This window comes from Podarcis bocagei, assembly GCF_964188305.1.
Source record: "Podarcis bocagei genome assembly, chromosome: W".
NCBI classification, from domain to species: domain Eukaryota; kingdom Metazoa; phylum Chordata; class Lepidosauria; order Squamata; family Lacertidae; genus Podarcis; species Podarcis bocagei.
In genome coordinates, this window is record NC_138131.1 from 96,117,213 (window position 1) to 96,130,983 (window position 13,771).

The 13,771-nt window shown below is 51.0% G+C and overlaps 2 pseudogenes across 2 annotated transcripts in view; both read right to left on the reverse strand.

Moving 5' to 3' along the window:
* Positions 1-3,083, reverse strand: part of LOC308578180 (tapasin-like) — a 29,848-nt pseudogene extending 26,765 nt beyond the window's left edge. Inside the window, exon 1 of the transcript in view lies at positions 2,982-3,083. The product of the transcript in view is annotated as a tapasin-like (transcript). The remainder of the gene's footprint in view (positions 1-2,981) is intronic.
* Positions 3,084-11,920: 8,837 nt separating this feature from the next.
* On the reverse strand, positions 11,921-13,537 carry LOC308577952 (zinc finger and BTB domain-containing protein 9 pseudogene; annotated as a pseudogene). Its single transcript has one exon. The product of its transcript is annotated as a zinc finger and BTB domain-containing protein 9 pseudogene (transcript).
* Positions 13,538-13,771: the final 234 nt, after the last annotated feature.

Consider the following 13,771-nt stretch of genomic DNA (forward strand, 5'->3'; position numbering starts at 1 on the left):
TCCAAAATGTCTATTACATTCCTTACATTATCTGCTAGGTGTCTTTTAGGGAGAAAGCCTGCTTGGTCCTTATGAATCTTCTCCATCAACACTCTTTTAAATCTTTTTGCCAAAATGTCTGCAAAAATTTTGTAATCCACATTAAGTAATGATATTGGGCGGTAGTTCTTAAGTTGGGTCTTTTCAATCTCTGACTTTGGTATGAGTGAAATATATGCTTCTTTCCACGATTCTGGTGCCTTTTTTCCCTCAAGAATCTCGTTACAAACTTCTTTTAGTGGTTGAATCAACCATTCCTTCAACGATTTGTAGTATCTGGAAGTCAGTCCATCTGGTCCTAGAGATTTGCCCAATTGCATATTCTGAATGGCAGCCTCTATCTCTTGTTCTGAAATTCTCTGGTTCAGATCCATCTTGCCTTGATGAGAGATTTTTTGTAGTCCATATTTATCAAGGAATTTGTCTATATCTTCTTCATTTTGCGGGCCTTGAGTGTAAAGTTTTTTAAAGTAACTCAAAAAGCAATTTCTAATTTCATTGGGTTTAGATATATTTTTTCCATCCACCTCTAGGCTTGTGACTGTATTTAATTTCTGCCTTTTCTTCAGTTGCCATGCCAAAAGTTTACCACATTTATTTGCTGATTCAAAGGTCTTTTGCTTCATTTGCTTTATCTTCCATTCAATCTCTTGATTCATCAATTCCATATATTGTGTTTGATATAGCTTGATCTCTCTTAAAATCTCCTGGGACTTTGGTTTTGTTCTTAATTTTCTCTCTCCTTCCTTTATCTTTTCCAAAATCTTTTCTTTTTTCTCATTTTGTTTTTTCCTCTTTATTGAATTTTGTTGAATCAAGAAGCCTCTCATCACCGCTTTACTTGCGTCCCAGATCACTCTTTTCTCCACGTCGGCCCTCAGATTTATTTCAAAATAGTCTTTTAAAGTCTTTTGGGCCTTCGTAAGGATCTCCTTATCTCGAAAGAGGGTGTCATTCATTCTCCATCTAAATTGACCAGTTATTGTAAGTTTCATCTCCATCCTCACGGCATTATGGTCGGAGCAAGTTTTTGGGCAGATTTCCACTTTCTTAATCTTTGGAGCCATACCACTAGTAATCCAAATTTGGTCAATTCTGGTCCAGGTCATCATTGCTTGAGAGAAAAAGGTTCCCTCTCTCTCCAGAGGGTTCCTTGTTCTCCATATATCTATCAAGTCCATGTTTTCCGTCATTTCAAAAAAAGTCTTAGGAAGTCTCCCTTCCTTACTAACTGTTAGTCTTTGTGCCTTGTCCATGTTAGTGGAGACCACGCCATTCATGTCTCCCATGATTATCATATTGTAATCCAAATAGTCCGTCAGGGTTTCATGGAGTCTCTTAAAGAAGTCAGATTTACCTTCATTTGGTGCGTAGATTCCAACAACTAAAAATTTTTCTCCTTGTACTTGTATCTCCACTGCCAGGTATCTCCCTTGTTCATCTTTAAATATCATTTTTGGGGCCCATTTCTCTTTCACATATATTACGACTCCTCTTTTCTTAACTTTATCTGATGAAATAAATTCTTGTCCTAGCCTTTTATTTGTGAGTAGTCTCCTGTGGGCTCTAGTTATATGAGTTTCTTGTAGGCATATCAAGTCCAGTTGTTCTCTGTTCAATATATGAAATACTTGTCTTCTCTTCAAAGGCCCATTGAGCCCATTACAATTCCAACTAAGGAATTGCAGAGCCATCTTGTTATTTTTCTAAAACTCCTCCAACAGCTCCAAGTTGTTGCTCTTCTTCTGATGGTGGTGGTTTTTGTCCAATCGAGAGATTCAGAATGTCTAGTGCTCTCCTCTGTTCTGCAAGTACGTCCACAGTCCCCTTCTGCAGGTCCTCCTGATTTCTTGCCAAAAATTTGTCTTTGTCTTGAATTGTCTTTATTTTCACCTTCTTTCCCTTGTAGTCAAATGACAGTCCTTGTGGAAATTCCCACCTGAAGCGGATGGAGTTTTTCTTTAACAGAAGAGCCAAGTCCTTGTAAAATTTTCTTAGATCCAAAATATATTTTGGGATGTCTTTAAAAATCTGTATAGCTGAGTTTCCAATTTGCAAGGCCTTTTCAAAGTGTAGTCCTAGTATTTTGTCTCTTTCATCCTTGGATCTGAATGTAATCAGGCAATCTCTCGGGGTCTTTCTGTCTTGCTTAATATCCTAGCCCTGCTCCACCTTTTCCGCCTGACTGTTCTCCTCTGGGTCCCTCTGCCCCCCGGGGTCTCTTCCCTCCGGGATTCCTCTGACGCCGACCCCCCGGACCCTCCTGTCTCCTTGCGCCGGGCTTTAGGACCTGGCTCCCTCTCCGGGCTGCCTATTGCGTCACTTTCCTGTGCATTTGAACTTGGCGCGCGCGCCCAACCTTCCACTTTCTGCTGACCGTTTCCTCGCTCCCCGATGGAGGTGTGGCCACTCCTGACTCGTGCCCTCCCTCCTGTTGTGAGCTGCCAGCGCTTGATCCCTGGCGCCCTTCCTCTTCCCTGCTCTCTGTTGGTGACGCTGGTCCCGATTTCCAACTGCTCCCCTCTGAGTCCCCTCTGGCCCTATCTTCCTGGGATGTCCCCCTAGGCTCCCCCCTTGCCCTGGCCACTGGTGCTCCTTTCTGTGAATCTTCTGATCTCGGGTCGTCGTCATCACTCATCTTTTCTTCTGCCTCCTCCCCCTCGCTCTCTGTTTCCTCCCTTGCCCTTGCCTTTGCTCCTGAACCCCTGACATATTCTTATTTGAAAAGCTAATAAAGAAGTATTATACAAAAAACCCCAAAAGCCTGCAGAGCACTGGCAAAACCCCCCAAAAATGTTCATACTCACATAAGAAACCATATCAGTGCCAAAGATTTCAGGCCTTCATCTGCCCAGATGCAACAAAACATGTCTCCCCCACATTGGTCTCTGCAACCACAGCAGGCGCTGTAACTCTTCAATGGTTTTTCCTCAATGACACACTCTCCCATTGTCTCTCAAGACAAGGGAGATGGATGCCTCACCAACAGGGAGGAACTGATCGATGAAGTAGAAGTACTGGGAAATTTGGGAGGAAGTGATCATGTTCTCCTGGGTTTCATGATACAGAGGCAAGGGGAAGCGGAGTGTAATTGTGTGGGAATGTTGAGGGTGGCAGGAGAGGATATATTGATTATCAATATCCTTCCTAACTTAGCAGAGTGCATTCCTCTTCTGATGCACCAGAAACCTGGTTGCAAACTCGTGTGAGTTTCTTAAGGCAATAAGCAATTCAATCTGGCTTGTCCAGATTGAAATATGTTCTACTATTCCTGCTAAGATCCCCTTTTAAATCCCTCCTAAAAGAATAAAGACACCACAGTCTTGTTCATAAGTAACAAAAAGTAAAAAAAAATATCCGTCTAGTAGCACCTTAGAGACCAACTAAGTTTGTTATTGGTATGAGCTGTTAACGACTGCAATTGGTCTTACAGGATAAAGCAAGGGATGAGATGGCTAAAAATAGCTTTATCATGTATAATGAGATAAGAATCCAATATCTCAATGTCAGAGGTTAACAGTCATCAACAGGTTTACCACACCTATCAGCCAATCACCCATTCCCACCACCCTTCTGAGTAATACCCCTCCCCACCTTCTCACTATATAGAAGGGTCTGGTGACTTCTGTTGCAGTGTAGCTGAAGAAGTGTGCATGCACACGAAAGCTCATACCAATAGCAAACTTGGCTGGTCTCTAAGGTGCTACTGGAAGGAATTTTTTTATCTTGTTTCAACTACGGCAGACCGACACGGCTACCTACCTGTAACAAAAAGTAGTTTTACTTACGAGCAGGCAAAGCACAGTGTGATCCCTGAAGGCAAGCTTAAAGCTTAAAGTTACAAATGTACAAACAGGTTTACCCCATATGGAAGATGACCTGGGGACTGCTGTGGCAGCTAGCAGTCCAGTCCAGGTGATGCAGGGAGGTCAAAAAGGAGAGAAGTAGAAGGTAGCAGCATGACTTGGCCTTTTACCAGGTCTGGAAGGGTCACATGCGAGGAAGGCTGCTCCAGGCCAGGAGGAACAGGAAGTTTCAACTGGCTGGACCAAACATTCCCTTGCATGCCCACTCTAGCAAAACAAGGAATATTGTACATGGCTGCTCCCAGTGGATTATATCCCACAAATTGGACATTGACCCTGGACTTTAAAAAAACTGAAAGAGTTACTGGGGATGTTCCCATGGTCAGAAATACTCAGAAAGAAGGGAGTCCAAAAAGGATGGGGATTTATTTAAGGTGAAATATTGAAGGCCCAAATGCAGACAATATCAACAAGAAAGAAAAGTGGGAGGCATCTAAGGAAACCGATGTGGCTGCATAAGGAGCTTACAGATGAGCTGAGAGTTAAGAAGGGAATGTGTAAGAAATGGAAGGAAGGGGAAATCACAAAGGAGGAGTAGACATGAGTAGCCAGCAGTTGCAGGGTGAAGGTCAGGTTGGCTAAAGCTCAGAATGAGCTCAGGCTTGCAAAAGAGGTTAAAAATTATAGGAAAGGTTTCTTTTACTATGTCCAAAGTAAAAGGAAGAGCAAGGAAGTGGTAGGAGAAGTCAAAATAAAAAAAATTGCAATTCAGTTGCAATTCAGCAGCTTCTCTTTCCAGTCTATTTCTGAAATTCCTTTGTAGTAAAACAGCTACTTTGAGATCTTGTATAGAATGTCCTGGGAGATTGAAGTGTTCTCCTACTGGTTTCTCTGTTTTGTGATTCTTGATGTCAGATTTATGTCCGTTTATTCTTTGGCGTAAGGTTTGGCCTGTTTGTCCAATATAGAGAGCTGAAGGACACTGTTGGCATTTGATGGCATACACAATGTTAGACGATGAGCAATTAAATAGTCCCGAGATGGTATGTGTGATGTTGTTGGGGCCAGTAATGGTGTTGTCCGGGTGTATGTGCCGGGTGTATGCAGCTGCTGAATTGCAACTCATTACCAAACTTAAAACAATGGAGACACCTGGTCTGAACAAAGACATTGGATTCTTATCTCATTATACATGATAAGCCATTTCTCACCTTCTCACCCCTTGCCTTTTCCTGTAAGACCTATTACAGTTGTTAAGAGTCGTCAACAGGCTCATCTCAGCTATCTGCCAATCTCCCATTCCCACCACCCTTCTGAGTAACACCCCTCCCCACCTTCTCACTATATAGAAGGATCTGGCAACTTCTGTTTCAGTGTATCTGAAGAAGTGTGCATGCACACGAAAGCTCATACCAAGAACTAACTTAGTTTGTCTTTAAGGTGCTACTGGAAGGAATTTTTTTATTTTGACTATGGCAGACCAACACGGCTACCTATCTGTAACTGGTAGGAGAAGAAGGGGGTATGCTATTGGGTGACCAAGAGAAGGCAGAACTGTTCAACACCTATTGTCTTCATCCAAAAGGAAAGTGATGCCCAACCTGGTGATAATCAAATAAATGATGTAAGGAGGGAACTGCAGCCCAAGTTAGAAAATGAGGTAACAAGAAATGAATTCAGATCTCCAGGGCCTGATGGGCTGCATCCAAGGCTACTAAAGGAGCTTGAGGATGTACCGTATGTTTCGCACCATAGGACGCACCGGACAATAGGACGCACTTTGTTTTAGAGGGGGGAGAACAAGGGAAAAAAATTCTCCCCCTCTCTGCCCAGTGCCCCTTCAGTGAAGCGGCAGGAGGCGCTGCACAGAGAGGGGGAGAACTTTCCCCCTCTTGTTTTCCTGCTCTAAAACAAGGTGCCGTTTAAGGTGCGTTCAGGCGGCTACCTTGGAAGCCTGGAGAGCGAGAGGGGTCGGTGTGCACTGACCCCTCTCGCTCTCCGGGCTTCAGGTTCCTTTCGACCTGCTCTTTGGGGCTGGGGGGGGGAAGCCCACCACCAGCCCCAAAGAGCAGGTCAGGGAGCAGCGGAAAGGCGCAGCAGAGAGGCTTCTGCCATAGCCGCATGCCACCTCTTCAGCCGGGCGAGGGTCGCGGGGCTATGGCGTCTTCGCTCCATAGGACGCACACACATTTCCCCTTCATTTTTGAAGGGGAAAAAGTGCGTCCTATAGAGCGAAAAATACGGTAATCTCAGAGCCTTTGTCTGTGATCTTTGAGAATTCTTGGAGAACAGGTGAGGTCCCTACAGACTGGAGGCGGAAAAGGATCTAGTAGCACATCTAGGCCACCAGCCCAAGTTGATCTAATGGAAATGAGATTCTGACTAAACAACAGGGAAAACATTCTGATGGTAAGAGACAGTGGAAAGGAACTACCTTGGAAACTGTGCTTAAAACACCATCTCTGCTTAAAAGCTCTTTCATTGGCAGAGCTTGAGATCCAACAAATATGAGGCAAGTTGAAGTCTCCCACGAGTTCTGTATCCCTCCTTTTGAATGTTTGGGAATCTGCTCTAGGAAGGCGTCATCCAAGTCTTCAGTCTGGCTTGGCAATCTATAACAGACACCCACCGTGAAGCCACTGCTGTTTCTCCTACCATTTTTATCCCTATACTCTCAATCTGCTTTCCATGCTCCCGGTCATGGATTTCTTCACAAGTGTACACAGTGGTACCTCAAGTTACAGACGCTTCAGGTAACAGACTCCGCTAACCCAGAAATAGTACCTTGGGTTAAGAACTTTGCTTCAGGATGAGAACAGAAATTGTGTGGTGGCAGCAGCGGGAGGCTCCTGGTACCTCAGGTTAAGAACAGTTTCAGGATAAGAATGGAGCTCCAGAACGGATTACCGTATTTTTCACTCTATAGGACGCACTTTCCCCCTCCAAAAATGAAGGGAAGATGTGTGTGCGTCCTATGGAGCAAATGCAGGCTTTCGCTGAAGCCCGGAGAGTGAGAGGGGTTGGTGTGCACTGACCCCTCTCGCTCTCCAGGCTTCAGGAACACATCCGCAAGCCTTCGGAGCGCAGCGGGAGTTCCCGCCGGGCTCCGAAGGCTTGCAGATAGCAGCCTGCAGCCCGGGGAGCGCAGCACTGCGCTCCCCGGGCTTCGGGCAGCTATCCGCAGCACTTGCCACCGCTCCCAGACCTGTTCTGGGGGCTGGGGAAGCTCGGGCTTCCTCCGCCCCAGACCCGCGGCTAAAAACGAAGCCGCGCGCAGCCTCTCCCGGCTGGAGAGGTTGTGCGTGGCTAAAGAGGAAGCCAAGACAGCCAGCAGGATGGATCCCTCTCGCTGTCTTGGCTTCTTTGCTCTTTGGGGCTGGGGGAGGGAAATAAAAATGTTTTTCTTTATTTCCCCCCCCAAAAAAACCTAGGTGCGCCCTATGGTCCGGTGCGCCCTATAGAGCGAAAAATACGGTAAGTTCTTAACCCGAGGTACCACTGTACTACTCCCTTCCAGTTTGGTCTGTTCCTTTTAAACAGGCTGTACCCCTCAGTTTCCACGTTCCAGTCATGAGTCTCATTGTTAGGGAATCATTCTGCCAGAAACAGAGGAGGTTCCAGAAAATTCATTTACATATGGGAGTGGCACTCTAAGCATGCATGGCTCTGGCTGGTAGTGCCAATAAGAAAGAGGAACTATCAGTTTCATTTTTTGCAGACGGCAAATGTCTACCCAATGAGTGCTGCCTGTAAATTCTGCTTTGCTGGGACTGCTGATGGACGCCGTTGCTGGAAAGAGAGACTTTTAACTCAAAGCGTGCTATTATAGCTGTTTGCTTTCAGAGTCTGTGAGTGATTCATCTCTAAGAATAACTTCAGTTACTGTTCACTGTTTCCGAGGAAAAACTCTTCTAAACCATTGAAAGCATGTTACTGAGGTGCCTTCACACAATTATCTACGAGCAGAGAAAGTGTAACGAACCATTAATATTCATTCCAGCAGGTTTCAGTAATGCCTTCTGAGTGATATTTGCCACCCTGTAGTGGAAGCGCCAATTTGTCTTGCTGAACTGAAACCACGAGTCGCTCCCTCCAGCTGCTTCCTTCTTGTACAGTCATACCTCGGGTTGAAGTTGCTTCAGGTTGAGCGTTTTCAGGTTGCGCTCCGTGGCAAGCCAGAAGTAACGGAACACATTACTTCCGGGTTTTGCCGCTCATGCATGTGCAGACGCTCAAAATGACGTCACGCACATTCACAGAAGCGGCAAATCGTGACCCATGAACACGCAGACGCGGGTTGCGTTTGCTTCAGGTTGCGAATGGGGCTCCGGAACAGATCCCGTTCGCGTCCAGAGATACCACTGTAGTTTCTTGCCCTTTATCGGGTTTCTGGAGCATCGCCTCAGTTTCCTGTGCATCAATGAGGCTAGAAATCCCCAGTACCAGGAGTTCTTCTGTCTTCTGCAATATCATCTCCTTCCCCCTCAAGATCTAGTTCAAAGCTCTCCTCATCAGGTTTGCGAGACTCTGCAAATGTTCTTGTCACTGGCCTAGTCATATGGAACTCCCTGCCACTGGAGATTCAGCAGACGCCTTCTGGGCTGACTTTTAAAACGCCTCCCAAAGACTGTTCAACCAAGCCTACGCAGGCAGCTAAGAATACATGGTCTGTGGAGGTTTTTAATTTCTCTCTTTTTTCCACTCATTACAATTTTTTGTTTGGGTTTTGTGTTCTTACATTGCTGTAAACCACTTTAGGATAAAGCGGCATATAAATATTTTTATAAACCAATAAATGATTGTCAGACAATGCGACTAGAAGTGTGTTTATTTGCTCCAAGCGAGACCTGCCATGAAGACACCCCCCCCCCCCAGGATGGGCTTGCCCCTTGTGGGCCTCTGGGATATCTGACCCCCCCCCCCACGCGCCTCTGGCCATTCCACAGCTACTGACTCTTTGTCCTTTTGCTCCCCCCTTTCATTAATATACTGGGTGTTCCTCCCCGCCCCCAGCATTTGCTTCTCACTGCTTTGGTTCTGCTGCTGATGGCACTGGATGTTCTAGCAGGCAGTGAGAGAAGCAACACGCGATGCAGAAAGGTGTCTAGCTGAAACACAGAAAACCAGTTTTAGCACCAGAACTGAGTGCACCCTCATCTTATTTTATTTTAAATAAATCTTCATGCCCTGGGCAGCTTCCGCCTCCTGCAGACTTCCAAACAAACCTTTCTCCTTTTTTGACATCTATGCTGCTCCTGCTCAGAACGGGGAGGTTGAAGAAACAGCAGGGCCCTGAATTTCTCCACCCGCCATAAACCCCCCACCATGGAAGAATTAAGTCTTTCCAGGCTTTTCCTGTACTGTCCAGCCATACCTAAAGGTAAAGGGACCCCTGACCGTTAGGTCCAGTTGCGGACAACTCTGGGGTTGCGGCGCTCATCTCGCTTTATTGGCCGAAGGAGCCGGCGTGCAGCTTCCGGGTCATGTGGCCAGCAGGACTAAGCCGCTTCTGGCGAACCAGAGCAGCGCACGGAAATGCCGTTTGCCTTCCCGCCGGAGTGGTACCTATTTATCTACTTGCACTTTGATGTGCAACTGCTAGGTTGGTAGGAGCTGGGAACTCGCCCCGTTGCAGGGATTCGAACCGCCAACCTTCTGATCGGCAAGCCCTAGGCTCTGTGGTTTAAACCACAGTGCCACCCGCGTCCCACACTAGCCATACCTAGGCCGCCATAAAAAGCCAGGTGGCAGAGGGGCGACATAGGAGACCCCAAATAAACAGCAAGAAGAACTTTCTGACAGTGGAAGCGATTCCTTGGGAAGGAGGTGGGTTCTCATGGAATCGGAGAGTTGTAAGGGACTCCCAAGGGTCATCCAGGCCAACCCCCTGCAATGAAAGCCCAGGTCCCTGGGGGTGGGGTTTGCAACCAACACAAAGACCCACACTTTCACTGCCACCTCCATGGAACAATGGTGGCCAGAAGCCAGGGCTCCTTGGCACCATTCAAGGTGCTGCTTTTGACCTGCTTTTAGAATCACGGAGCTGGAAGGGACTCCAAGGGTCATCTAGTCCAACTGCCTGCAAGGCCAAAAGCCTCTCCTGGGGGGCGCCTTCCTCAACTGTGTCTGCCTTTGGATGGTGGAAGTGAGCCGCCCCAGCAAGAGAAGCCCTCCAGGGAGAGAGGCGGCCAGGGAGCAGTCAAGGGGCGACTGGTTTACCTCTAGAACCTGCCGGCGACATCTGAAAAGGCCGAATGCCGGAAGATACAGGGCAGACGTGTGCAAACCATGGGACTGGCTCCCACAAGAGACAGGGATGGCCACCAATTAGGCAAATTAACGGAGGATCGGGGCCACCCCCCCCCATGGCTCGTTTCTCCGTCTGTGGCCAGGAGCTCTGGGTCTGAAGGGTAGCTTCTCGCTGGGGAGAGGGTTGCGGCAGTCTGGCGCTCCTCTGGGGCTCCTTCCCTTTGGGGCAGGATGCTGACCCAGAGGAGCCACTGGCCTGATCCGGCTGCAGGGGTCCTCTGTGCCTCTGGCATTCCTCAAAAAGACGCCCCCTGCTGGAAGGGGCTCCTTCGTGATTGTTGCGTTATATTGCTGGGAATCTTCTCCCTGGTCTGAACCTCATTTCGTGGGAGAGGGCCCCTCCCGTGGTTTTTGTGTCCTTGTGTTTTTCACTTCTCTCTCTCTCTCTCTCTATGTAATAAATTAAGCTAAACTTTCAAAAGAAAAGGGGGAAAGACCTGTCCTGCCCCATCTCCAGGATCTCTGCTCCCTACCAATCTCCACCCCACAATTTAATAGCAAAGACAGCTTTGGGGCTGCCTGTGCAGGGAAGTTTTCAAGGTGGGACGTTTGGTTCTGCTTCCATCTCTCTTGGAAGCCGCCCAGAGTGGATGGGCCAACCCAGAATACAGAATGAAATAATAAACATAGTTAGTATTTCTATATCCAGTCTGTTTCCCCCTCTGCAGTTCTGGGAAGCTTTGGAAGTTAGCATAGTATCCCAGAGTCAGAAGGGACCATCAGAGTCACGCAGCCCAGCCCAGCCCAAGATCCTTCTTTGACCAACGTGGGACTCGAACCCAAGAATCTCGCGCTCCACTGAGTTATCCCAGCTTATGAACGGAGGGGGGGGGGGAGAAGCCACCCTAGACAAAGTCAAGGCCATTGGGTCTGGTGAACCCAGGGCTGCTGACACTGGCTGGCAGCAGCTCTGCTGGATTTTGGACCTGTGGCCTGGAGATGCTGGGGACTGAGCGCCTGCTGCCACACTACAGTCCTGCGCTTCCCCCTGAGACAGCCCCTCTCCCTCCTGTCCTTCTGCACACAGCTGTGGGGCATGTGGGGCACCTGCAGCCTGCCAGCTCTTCTGGGAAAAGGGCGCTGGAGACCCCCTGGCTGCCGGCTGCCCTCCCTGCAGCCCCAAGGGCCAGACCCCTGGGCCGGCAGCAGGAGGAACCCGAGGGGCTCCTCTGCCCACCAAGCCCTTCCCCTGCCCAGGTCCTCTCAGAAGCAGCGTCCAGAAAGGCAGGGCAGCTCATTCTTACCTGGGGAAATCATAAGAGGGCAGAACAGCGGGGAGGGTTGCCGCCAGGGGCCCCAGGGATCTGGGACAGACGCGCTTTGGGGCACAGCGAGGCCGGGGGGCACAGGGCCGTGTGCAGGCCAACAACCAAAATGGATGTGAGGGAGGAAGAGGAAGAGCAGGGCAAGGCCACAGTGGAGCCTCCATGTCCAGAGCCAGTCCACCGGAAGACCAGGGAGGGCAGCAGCCGGGGAGGCCTCTCTCAGCCCCCCGTCTCCCCCCTGGAGCCGTTGGAGGGGCTGAACGAGAGCAGCTTTCCACGTCCTCATCCAGCAGCCAGTTTGTGTGAATGGCGGGGTTTTAATGTCGATTTCAAAATTGTGCATTGAATTAGATTTTAAATGGTGTCCAGACAGAGGCAGAGAAGTGGGGGGTGCGCAGACGCCACCTGGGGGCAGCAGGGACTCCCCCCCAAGAAGGTGGGGCAGGAAGAGCAGGCCTGTACAAGGCCCCACAGCTTACATGCCTGGGAAGGGGGGACTGTCCAGGAAGGGGAGAGCCCTCTTGACGGAGCCCCCCTCCCCATCACCTGGGGCTTAACCCTTCGCTCCCTGCCTTTCACGCCAGCCTGATCCCCAAAGTGGCGGGGCTGGCGAAGGGGGGTCTTTGGGCGTGTCTATGCCATCGCCCCCCAGCACAGGGGGAGGTGCCCTGCCCACCACACGTACTCTGGCCCCCTGACCCCCAAACCCGCCTCCGTGCCCCCAAGAGGGTCCACAGGGATTCCCATCCCTCCATCCATCTCTGGGTGGGCCTCTCCCCCCTGCTTCTACTTGTAGGTCCAGCAGGCGGTGGCCCAGCCCTGCCCCTTGCAGATCTCCTTGTGCTTGAGGAAGCAGCTCTGGACGCGGAACTTGCGCCCGCAGTCCTCGCAGGCGTACAGGTTGCCGCCGTGCGTCTTCATGTGCTCGGTCAGGTGGTGCTTCAGCTTGAACTTCTTGTTGCAGACGGAGCAGCCAAAGGGGCGCAGGCTGAAGGTCAGCATGATGTGGCGGTCCCGCTTGGGCTTGACCGCAAAGCGCTTCCCGCACAGGCAGCCAAACTTCTTGCCGTCGGGCGCAGACATCAGCTTGACGGGCGCGTGAACCACCTGCCCGTGCACGGCGTGCGCCAGGATCTCGTTGCCATGGAGGTCCACGGGCTTCCACGAACTCTCGGGGAAGGCCACCGAGTCCGCCTTTGTCGAGAAGCCGCCGCCAGGGCCGCTGGACGAGGATGCCGCCGGGGCGCCAGGGAGCAGGTAGCTGACCTCGCCGCTCTCCTGGATCTCGGCCGGGCACAGCCCCGACACGGCCAGCGGCCTGCCCAGAGACTTGAAGAAGCCAGCCTCCGACAGGCACGAGCTGCTGCCGGATCCGCCCAGCACCGAGGCCGAGGCGGCCGCCTCCTCAGCGTCAAAGCGCTCCTGCTTGATGTAGAAGACCTTGGGGGCCTCGTGGGCCGAGGCAAAGGGCGGCTCCTTGACTCGGCTCTCCTCGGCCTTGGCCGGCCCGTCGGTGGAGCCGCTGCAGATCTGCGCCTGGTGCTCCTCATCCTCCTCCTCCTCGTCCTCCTCCTCGTCAGGCGGCACGCGGATCTTCAGGACCTCGCCGTCGGGGCAGGTGCGCCGCCGCCGCCCAGGAGCCTCGGCTTCAGCCTCGTCCCTGGAGCCAAAGTAGTTGCTGCTGCTGGGCGACTGGCTCTCGCTGGCGCGGCTGGACCAAGGCCGGCAGGCGCCGCCCTCCAGCTCCTTGAGGATGCCTGAGCACTGGTCCACCACCTGCCACATCTGGAGCCCGCTGGCCACCAGGAGGTGGCTGGGCAGGGCCTCCAGGAGCAGCCTGAGGCGCCCCGAGTAGATGAGCTGCAGGAGGTTCTCGAAGGCGTCCGGCTCGATGACGCCGGGCAGCACGATGCAGTTGGTGTCGTGCAGGAGCAGCTTGTCGTGGAAGTAGGGCGAGGAGGCGGCCAGGACGCTCTTGTGCGCCTGGAAGACGCGGCCCTGGACGTGGATGGCGATGTTGCAGAACTTGCCCTCCAGCCGGTGCTTGTTGAGCGACTCCAGCAGGACGGCGGCGTAGTGAGGGAACTCAATCTGCACGCTGCGCGTCTCGGGCTCCATGGCCGCTGCAAGGAGGAGGGAGAGGGTGAGGGGCCAAGGGGGGAGGAGAGGGCACAGGGGGCTCCGCAGGCCAGGCGGGAGGGAGCCCAAGGGTCATCTAGCCCAACCCCCACAAGAGGCTTGCTTTATCAACTGTATTGCAGGGGGCTGGGCTCCTTTCCAAACCTTTCTCTCTCCTCTGCTGCTGCCTTGTCTCAGAAGCCTGGGCAGCCGCCCACCAGGGATTCCTGATGA